Source organism: Triturus cristatus, chromosome 6 (assembly GCF_964204655.1).
Source record: "Triturus cristatus chromosome 6, aTriCri1.1, whole genome shotgun sequence".
In the NCBI taxonomy this organism is placed as follows: Eukaryota; Metazoa; Chordata; class Amphibia; order Caudata; family Salamandridae; genus Triturus; species Triturus cristatus.
The window spans coordinates 1,784,643,767-1,784,654,460 of NC_140589.1; the positions used below are offsets into that span (position 1 = coordinate 1,784,643,767).

General features: G+C 52.2%; 1 protein-coding gene across 1 annotated transcript in view; it reads right to left on the minus strand.

Moving 5' to 3' along the window:
• The window catches only part of CHRNA2 (cholinergic receptor nicotinic alpha 2 subunit), a 144,688-nt gene extending 138,414 nt beyond the window's left edge, over positions 1–6,274 (minus strand). The window contains exon 1 of the mRNA XM_085613107.1: positions 6,160–6,274. The gene's annotated coding sequence lies outside the window, so the exon portion shown is untranslated. The remainder of the gene's footprint in view (positions 1–6,159) is intronic.
• Positions 6,275–10,694: the final 4,420 nt, after the last annotated feature.

Here is a 10,694-nt window from a genome sequence, read left to right on the forward strand (position 1 = left end):
GCCTACAGCAAGTAGATCTAATGACTTGCGATGTAAAGGTATCACGTTCTAACAACGCGGTTGTTGTAATGACCATGTTGTAATGCAACGCGATGTAATGGCAGCGTTGTAAACGCTGTTTCCCTACCTCGCTGGTCTGCATTTCAATGGTCCTTGCCTAGGTGGTCCCTCCCTGTTCTGGACCTCGGTGGTTGTTACCCTGGGTGGTCCCTCCCTGGTCTATGCCTCACTGGGGCTTGTGTTGAGGGGTCCCTCCCTGGTCTGGACATCAGTGGTTCTTGCCCTGGGTGTTCCCTCCCTGGTCGGCACCTCTGTGGTCTTTGCCCTGGTTGATCCCTCCCTGGAAAGTGTGGCCCTTTCCTGGCCTGGACTTCAGTGGTTCTTACCCTGAGTAGTTCCTTGCTGGTCAGTGGTTCTTTCCCCGAGTGGATCCTCCTCAGGTCCTTGCCCTGGTGGTTCATCCCTGGTCATCTCCACAAGTAGTCCTTGCTCTGAGTGGTCCCTCCCTGGTCTACGCCTCAGTGGTCTTTGCGCTGGGCGGTCCCTCCCTGGTCTGTACATCAGTGGTTGTTACCCTGGGTGGTCCCTCCCTGGTCTACGCCTCAGTGGTGCTTGTGTTGAGGGGTCCCTCCCTGGTCTGGACATCAGTGGTTCTTGCCCTGGGTGGTCCCTCCCTGGAAAATGTGGCCCTTTCCTGGTCTGAACTTCAGTGGTTCTTTCCCTGAGTGGTTCCTCCTCAGGTCCTTGCCCTTGTAGTCCCTCCCTGGTCAGCTGCATAGTAGTCCTTGCCCTGGGTGGTACAGTGCTGGTCTGTGATTCTTCCCTAAGTGGACCCTACCTGTCCTAGATCTCAGGTCCTTGCTCTGAGCAGTCCCTTCCTGTTCTGGAGCTCAGTATTCTAGCCCTTGGTGGTCCCTCCCTGGTCAGCTCCACAGTAGTCATTTGCCTGGGTGGTGCATCACTGGTCTTCGTCTCAATGGTCCTTGCCATGAATGGTCCCTCGCTGGTCAGTGATTCTTTTGCTGGGTGTTCCCTCCCTGGCCTGGATATCAGTGGTACTTTCCTTGGGTGGTACATTGCTGGTCTGCATGTCTTTCCCATGGTGGACCCTCCCTGGCCTTGATCTCAGGTCCTTGCCCTTGATGGTCCCTTCCCAGTTGGCGCCCCAGTAGTCCTTGCCCTGAGTGGTACCTCACTTGTCTGCTTCTCAATGGTCCTTGCCCTGGGTGGTCCTTCCCTGTTCTGGACCTCAGTGGTTCTTTCCCTGGGTGGACCCTCTATGGCCTAGATATGAGGTCCTTGTCCTTGGTGGTTCCTTGCTGGTCGGCACCTCAGTAGTCCTTGCCTGGGTGGTACCTCACTGGTCTGGACCACAGTGGTTCTTTCCCTGAGTGGACCGTCCCGGGTATAGATCTCAGGTCCTTGCCCTTGATGATCCCTCGCTGGTCGGCACCTCAGTAGTCCTTGCCCTGGGTGGTACCTCACTGGTCTGCATCTCTTTCCCAGGGTGGGCCCTACCTGGCCTAGAGCTCAGGTCCTTGCCCTTGGTGGTCCCTCGCTGTTCTGCATCTCAATGGTCCTTGCCCTGTGTGGTACCTCCCTGTTCTGGACCTCAGTGGTTCTTTACTCTGGTGGTCCCTCCCTGGTCAGCTCTACAGTAGCCCTTGCGCTGGTCTGCGTCTCAATGGTCCTTGCCATGAATGGTCCCTCGCTGGTGAGTGATTCTTTCGCTGGGTGTTCCCTCCCTGGTCTGGATATCAGTGGTCCTTTCCCTGGGTGGTACGTTGCTGGTTTGTGGTTCATTCCCAGGGTGGACCCTCCCTGGCCTAGATCTCAGGTCCTTGCCCTAGGTGGTCCCTCTCTGGTCGGCACCTCAGTAGTCCTTGCCTTGTGTGGTTTCTCCCTGTTCTGGACCTCAGTGGTCCTTTCTCTTGGTGGTCCCTCCCTGGTCGGCGCCTCAGTAGTCCTTTTCCTGGGTGGTACCTTGCTGGTCTGCATCTTTTTCCCAGGGTGGAGCCTCCCTGGCCTAGATCTCGGGTCCTTGCCCTTGGTGGTCCCTCCCTGTTCTGCATCTCAATGGTCCTTGCCCTTGGTGGTTCCTCCTAGTTCTGGACCTCAGTGATTCTTTCCGTCGGTGGTCCTTCCCTGGTCGGCGCTTCCGTAGTCCTTGCCCCGGGTGGTACCTTGCTGGTCAGTGGTTCTTTCCTAGGTGGATCCACCCTTACCTTGGTGGTAGGACTTGCCCTAGTGGTCCCTCCCTGGTTGGTGCCTCAGTAGTCTTTGCCCCGAGTAGTACCTCACTGGTATGCATTTCAATGGCCCTTTTTTCTTTTCTTTCTTTTATATAGACCCGAAGATATCAGGTATCAGAGCGCTTTACATGAGCACCAGTTTAGTTACAGATGGACGCATTCATTTTTTTTTTGTTAGGCATGGGGAGATTCAGTGATTTGCCAAGAATCACAGGATGTTGAGCGATGTTGGTCCCTCCCTGGCCTAGACCTCAGCTCCTTGCAGCTGAGTGGCCTGTCCCTAGTCTGGGCATCTGTGGTCCTAGCCCTGGTTGGTCCTTCTCTAGTCTGGACATCTGTGGTCCTAGCCCTGGTTGGTCCTTCCCTAGTCTGGATGTCTGTGGTCCTAGCCCTGGTTGGTCCTTCTATAGTCTGGACATCTGTGGTCCTAGCCCTGGTTGGTCCTTCCCTAGTCTGGACGTCTGTGGTCCTAGCCCTGGTTGGTCCTTCTCTAGTCTGGACATCTGTGGTCCTAGCCCTGGTTGGTCCTTCTCTAGTCTGGACATCTGTGGTCCTAGCCCTGGTTGGTCCTTCTCTAGTCTGGACATCGGTGGTCCTAGCCCTGGTTGGACCTTCCCTAGTCTGGACGTCTGTGGTCCTAGCCCTGGTTGGTCCTTCTCTAGTCTGGGCATCTGTGGTCCTAGCCCTGGTTGGTCCTTCCCTAGTTTGGACGTCTGTGGTCCTAGCCCTGGTTGGTCCTTCTCTAGTCTGGACGTCTGTGGTCCTAGCCCTGGTTGGTCCTTCCCTAGTTTGGACGTCTGTGGTCCTAGCCCTGGTTGGTCCTTCTCTAGTATGGGCATCTGTGGTCCTTTCCTGGTCTGCACCTCAGTGGTCCTTGCACTGAGTGGTCCCTTCCTGGTGTAGACCTTAATGGTCCACGCCCTAGGTGGTCCCTCCCTGGTTTGAACCTCGGTTGTCTTTGTCTTGGGTGGTCCCCACCTAGTCTGCCCCTCAAGGGTCCTAGGCCGGTTTGCTCCCTCCGAGGTCAGTGGCCCTTGCCCTCGAAGGTCTCTCCGTAGCCTAGACCTCAGTGTGGCGGCTGATAGCCCTGAGCCCTCTTGGTTCACCTGAAAGTTTCTGGCCATTGACTCATCAGTGATAACAGGCTCTTGCCCCGCCCCCGGTTGGTAAGATGGCTGCCACAAGTTTTCTCTTTCGATATTTTCTGGGCAAAAACCTTCCTTCATTCATCCTGATAGAGTCCCGCAGCAACATTTTCTCGTGGTGACTAATAAACCGCCCTCTTCCCAGGGCTGCCCATGTTTCTCATCACCCCATTGCACAGGGTTTTAAATTAGATGAAAAAACTGAGGGGGGGGGGTCTCTCAGAGGGGCGCGGCCAAGGTAATTTAGGGCGTGGCTTAAAACATGGAAACTTAAAATCTGTGCCGCCCGACTGCTCTTTTGCTGCTTCTGTCATTGCATCCAGATGTATAAGATAACAAGGAACATTACACCTACAACAAGCTAGGACTATTGGCTTTGCCAATTTGTTAGTTGCCGAAGATAAATAAGCAACAACCACGGCTTCATTGTGTACAATATCGCAAATGCCTCCATTCTGAAGTGATGAGACTGAAAGTACTAGACCCAGTCTCCGAGCTGCATCAAAGGCAGTGAAGGGCGTCACTGCTGCAGAGTTAAGATTTTTGTTTTTTCACGCTGAGGGTGAGGGCAGAACGGGAGAGTCCGATAGAGACCCGTCTCAGCACCTGCTGTTTAGAACTGCCGGTATTGAGCACCGGCAGGACCCGGCCCGCTTAAAGCACTGCCGTTGCAACTAATGCCGAATACCACAGGTAGGCTCCCGCTGGCAGTTAAATATCATTAATTTATCTCCGAACTTCTCGTCGTAAAGCGCTTTGGCGTCAAGGTTATCTGCTTGGGCAAGTGCGTCTCTTAATTCACTAGTCCAACCTGTCGTTCCGCGTTTACTCTGAGCTCCTACCCCTCTGATCCTCTCTCGATACCACGACTTGTCGTGACTGGTCAGGAGGTCGAGCCTTTTCCCTCTGCGCCTCTGTCCTCTGGACACTTCTCTCTGAAACTCCAACCCGCCTGCAGAAATCATGCTTTCCGAAAGCTGGGCACTGACATCAGCTACTACTAACTGGTGACCCTAGCGCTTAGACGCCTTCGGTAACTGTGCGGACTAGTAAACCATCATTCAATCATGCGTGAACGTGTGGGCAAAGAGTACCCCCCTACCCCACCTCGCCTCTTCCTCTCTGCCCCACAAGGTCCCGAAGACAGGTGACCCCAACCAACCAAGAGGTATCGTCTGGGTCAGAGGGGGGGGGGGGGGTGTTCGGGGGGAGCTGTGCTCCACCTTCAGCTACAAACGACAGCTCTAGTGTCCTCTCACTGCCAGGGACCATCAATCATGCACGTGGGCGGGGCATTGAGATTCAGTGTGAGGAGTGCGGCCTGGTGTACGGGACGGGGTGGGGGGGTATGTCTACCTGCTCCGAATCATAATGGATGAAAACTGATAAAACAAGCACCCGGCACTTCTATTTACCGAAAGAAACGTGAACAAACTGTGACGACAAAAGGGCGAGAGAAAGAGAAGGGTCACGACTCTTGTGAAATGTTTGCACGCCTGCAGCTGGGGGCTCTCTTAAGATGCCCTTGTGTTGTGGTAAAATGCTGGCAGGACAACGCTTTGCACCACAGGGAGCAGATCATTTGCGGCTTCAGGCCTGTCTCACGCTGGTGCACACTTGTGCACCTGTGGGCGCGTGTGTTAGGAGCTTCTGTCCTAGGGATCTCAAGCCGTGTAAAACTGAATAGCTGTGTCCGTTAGAGTGACCCTGCACTCTTTCTGCCGAGGCAAGATGTATTGCACGTATCTTGGTGTGTACATGTTTAGACGCAGCACCATCATTGTGCCACAGCCCCCATCCACTTTCAGTCTTGTGCATAACCTCGTGGCCTGCTTGTACAGCGCACGTTCAGCACCATGTGGGTCTCTTGGCGCTAATGACACGTGTTTCTAATCAGCCATCTCAGTGGTGCTCATGTTATCGACTTTGAAAGGATAAATGGCTCGATGGGGCTCGATCTGGTAACTGAAGGTTTAACCGCAGACGCGGACCCCTACACTGGGCCCACTCAACACGCTGAGCTAACTCTTTGCAGCCGGTAGCGCTTTAAAGCCCGCATTCCACCTGTTGATGCACCAGAGTGTGGGGTCACACACCAGGGGTCGGGATCCGGCCCCCTTGGCAGGCAGATAGTGCCAACGGTGACATTTCAAGACAAAATAACGAGTCTAGTGATTGTAGAGAACAGTTAACGTCACATCCGGAAGGGCTTGTACTACGGGCCAGTATGTGTAACGGCCGGAGCGGGGAGCCTGTTCACTCTAGTCGCATCTACAATAACCGCACATCTGTTTTCTTTGAAAGCTCGCATTTTTAGAATCCGACGCGTAGAAAATAAATGATCGTATAGCGCCAAATGTACCACTGTACCTGGTGTGTGCTATTGGTGTCCTCAGTCTGTTAGTTGTATTGCGCCAAGAGGCCCTTTGTGGGTGGCTGGGGGTGGGGCATCTACAGTCAGCCTGTCATTTGCATTGGACCAAGAAACCCTCTTTTGGTGATGCGCGCTCTAGAAGTGTCCTCGGTCAACTGTATAGCGCCAAGAGATCCACTGAAAGGGATCGCTGCATGAGTATCTTCAGTCAGTAGCAAAGCGCCAAGAGGTCCTTTCTGAGTGGTGATGAGCTCTATAAAAGTGCCCTAAGTCAATCCTTGGAATGTAGCGCGCCAAGAGCCCCGGTATTGGAGTCTGCGCTATATAACCGTTTGGACTCGGCCAATTACAATGCAGCGCCTCGGAGCACGGAAGCAGCGCCGCTTACCTCTGTGTTGCACCAGGGATGCCCTCCTCGGCAGCCACAGGCGGGTCCGGCTGTCAGGCTCGGTTTGTCCTGGGTCCAGCTCCGGGATGGGTACAGGCAGAGCTGGAGGAGGGAGGCGTGCGCTGGGGTGCCTGGGAGGAGGCAGTGTCTCCGCCTCCGTGGAGCAGCCTCCGTCTGCACAGGAACAGAGGGCTGAGGTCAGAGGCGCTGTGCGCTGGAGAGGAGTCCAGGAGAAGTGTGAGCGGCTCCCTCTAAAGAAAGCCCCCCCCCCCCACCCCTTCTCTCTCTCTCTGCAGAATCTGCACAGGAGCAGAGGGCTGAGGTCAGAGACGTCCAGGAGTAGTGTGAGCGGCTTCACTCTACAGCGTCCATATGCAGAGGAGCAGAGGGCTGAGGTCCGAGACGCCGTGCGTTGCCGCGGTACAGGAGTAGTGTGAGCGGTTTTACTCTATAACCTCGCTCCGCAGAATCTGAACAAGAGCAGAAGGCTAAGGTCAGAGGCGCTGTGCGCTGCCTAGGAGTGCAGGGGCAGTGTGAGCACAGTGAGCTGCTCCACTCTACAGCCTCCCTCTGCACAGGAGCAGAGAGCTGAGGTCAGGGACGCTGTGCACTGCCTAGGAATGCAGGGGCAGCGTGACCGGCTCGACTCTAGAGCCTCCTCCCTCTGCACAGGAGCACAGGGCTGAGGTCAGAGACGCTGTGCACTGGCGTGGAATGCAGTAGTGTGGGAGGCTCCACTCTACAACCTCGCTTCGCAGAATCTGCATAAGAGCAGAGAGTTATGGCCAGAGGAGCTGTGCGCTGCCTAGGAGTACAGGAGTAATGTGAGCGGCTTCACTCTACAGCGTCCATATGCACAGGAGCAGAGGGCTGAGGGCAGAGACGTTGTGCGTTGTCGGGGTACAGGAGTAGTGTGAGCGATTCCACTCCATATCCTCGCTCCGCAGAATCTGCATAAGAGCAGAGAGTGATGGCCAGAGGAGCTGTGCGCTGGCTAGGAGTGCAGACGTAGTGTGAGCGCCTCCACTCTACAGCCTCCCTCTGCAAAATCTGCACAGGAGCACAGGGCTGAGGTCAGAGACGCCGTGCGCCGGCTGGCTAGAGGTCCAGGAGTAGTGTGGCCGGCTCCACACTACAGCCTCCCTGTGATGTGGGGGGAGGGGTTGCCCCGCATTCACCCGAGGGGCTTCTAATCCTATGATGACGGAGCGAGTGCCAAAAGGGAGCTGTCCCGTGTACTCCTATCTAAATGGCGGTAAATTGAGTTTTCTGTCCTGTATACCGGCCAGCAACTCTTATGCTCACGAGGCGCGCTGTTGGTAGCGCTTGTCCTGTCACGGATACCGGGTGACTCTACCCTGAAGACAAGGAAGGGGTATTCTCCGGAATACTACCCGTAGCCGCCTGTCTTAAGGTGGTGGGGTGGATGGGTGGGCTGGGGAGGGTATCGCTAGGGTGCCCCCCAGAATGCCTCCGGTTATTTTGTGTGACATTGGTGGGGGCGGGAACGGTGCTAGCCACAATACCGCGGAGTCTCCCACGAGAGCTGCCGGATAGGGAGCTGTCCAGGGTACTGCTTGGCCACTCCTATCCTAATGAGACGGCGGAGGGGAAGAGAGCTATCCGGGATACCGCCCGATGACTTTTAAAATGAAAAGACATGTGCGGAGTAGGGAGTTGTCCAGGATACAACCTGGCGGAGTATGGGGGCTGTCCATCGTACCGCCGGTGTGCGTGGGGTGCGGTGGGAAGTGCAGGTTCTAGCGCTGTATATTGAAATGTATATAGCGCCTTACACTGAAGCGGTTGTCTTTGGCGCTGTGGAGATAACTTGAGAGTTCAGACATGTCTGCCCCCACCCTCCTCACCAGGGGCACTCGCTGCTCGGATGCTCCCCTGTGCACGCCAGGCTCCCACCAGGGTGGGCGTGAGGTCCTCGAAGGGAGGAGGCTCCGCTTTTCGCCCAGATGGCTCGGAGCGGAGGAAAGAGGGCGCTCTCGGTCAGGGACAGACATACAGGTATCCGGACCGTTCCTTCAAACAAGCAGCCATCCCAGTCCCGAGAACACCTAAAGGGGAGCTGCGGACAGGCCACGGTCCTTCGAAGCAGGTCCTTGTCAGCCACAGGGGTATGTGTTCGGAAGTCGTCTCTTTTCTAGTTAATGAAATATATGTATTTCATTAATACGAGACAACACGGATCACTCACGTCGGACTGTTTGCCTTTTTCAAGCCAAGAGTTTACGACGAGCGCGCGTTGTGTGGAGATATGCAAGGAAAGTTCAAGAGACCTGCACTGCCGGTGAGCTGAACGTTTCTAATTGCGGACACCACCTGACTGAGAAGAGGCAGAGGTACGAAGACCTCCCAAATAAATAAATCGAATATTTCAAACGGCTTGAAACTAAATAAAAGAAAAGGCAAACACGAATGCGCGCTAATGATACAATTCACATGAAGGCTGCAATACGAACTCTAGCCAGCAGGGGGCGTGTCAGTCAAAGTGATCTCTGCCTTCGGCTCAAACAGCTCACCTTCGCGCTGAGGTGGGCGTTCCTCCTTCCCTCTAGTTTCGGGTGGTGCAACGAAACGAAATACCACCGGATTCAAGGTCGATCCACCAGAGAAGAAAGGGACCTTGAAGCCTTGTAAAACCAAAGTACTAAAGTGCTTGTGCCCTTTCCTCAAAACATGGTGATATTGGCCTACATCTAACTGGCGAATTTAATTTACTTATAAGTCCCAAGTAACTGGTACTCCAGGTACCCAGGGCCTGTAAATCAATTACTACTAGTGTGCTGCAGCGCTCTTCCGGCCACCCACTAACAAAGCACTTTAAAACCTGCCCCAGGCCTGCCACTGCACCCCCAGTGCAGTTTTAAAGTTTCATTTCCACAAGGCAAACATGGACATCATTTTACTAAAATGCAAGGGGAAGCGGAAACAACATCAAAAGCGCCATCACACACCATTTGACCTTTACTTTCACTCACACACTTAAACTTAAACATGCAGACACCTTCACACAAACATGCACACTCTTTCACATAAGTACACTCTGACCAGCAGGCACACAAACATACATTTAAAAGCTCTTTTTACTTACCTCAGTTGCCATGAAGGGTCATATTCCAGCTAACCGTACTCCACTTTTATTACACTAATAGTGAATAATGTATTATTAGTCAATACTGGTGTAATAAAAAAATTGACAGAAAACGTAGAAAGTGTCCATGAAGACGAGTTGCCCCTGTGTCCCTGACACTGTTTTTGCCACCTCTGGGGCCTTGGGTACCAAAGGCAGTGCAAGGGGTCGCAGCAGTGACCTCTGGTGACACCTAAATGATCTTCATGCAGGCAAAATAAACAATTTGCCAGGCTTAAACCTTGTTTTTTTAATACTTATAAGTCACCTCCAAGATAAGCCCTGACCACCTCTAGGGCAGTGTGCATGGTATTTAAAAAAAACGAGGACATGTGTGTTCAAGCTTTACATGTCCTGACAGTGAAAAACTCCTAAAGTCGTATTTCACTACTGTAAAATGTATTTCTGAGATATCCTAACATTGGATTACTTTATTACACCTAATATGTGCTAACTACATATTGGTAGGAGATGGAGAAATACTGTTTACACTCAAATGAATTTCAATGTAAAATCCTCTTTAATGTTAAAGTCAGATTTTAGATTAAAGTTTTTATCAATGCTACTTTTAGAAAGTTTTCAAAGAAAAACAGGGGTTAGACCAATATTGTGTCAGCAAGGCTGGGCAACTATGCAATAGAAAAACAGTATGAATACCAATGCTGATGATCCTTGGATACATTCACTTATTTCGTGAGCATGCAAATTCATTACTGCGGTCACCGTTTATTTTTTTAATAATCTGAAATATTCTCAAATCATTTTTGTGTATAACACCTCATATACAGTTGGCCTACATAGAAAAAAAGATACCACAAACTTTTTATTCAAATCAATTACCCACACAGCATTACACATACATCATGATTTAGACATGTAAAAGAACTTCAACAACTTGACAACACCTATGTGCAAACACATAACAATATTTGTATCCCAGTTCTGAATTTAACAGCCCCCCAGAAGCAACCCTAATTTCATCATTCTTAGCTCCATCATTTGGGCAAAACCAGAAGCGTAACAAGAACAACTTCGGGTCAATCGCTGATAACAGAGATATGTACTTCACACTTTGTACATATAATCATGTTCTTTGTGCACCAATAATGTCTTAACAACACACTCTCTGGTATACAACACTGTCGACACGTTTCAAACCATGCTTTATTTGGGGGTTTCCTCAGAATACAGAACAACTGGATACTAAAAAAGAAGAAAGTACTATGTTTTAGTGATATGTAATCTAAATCAATCAATCAATCAATCATAGCATTTATAAAGCGCACTACATACCCGTGAGGGTCTCAAGGCGCTAGGGGAGGGTGGACGCTGCTACTGTTCGAAGAGCCAGGTCTTGAGGAGTCTCCTGAAGGTAAGGAGGTATTCGGTC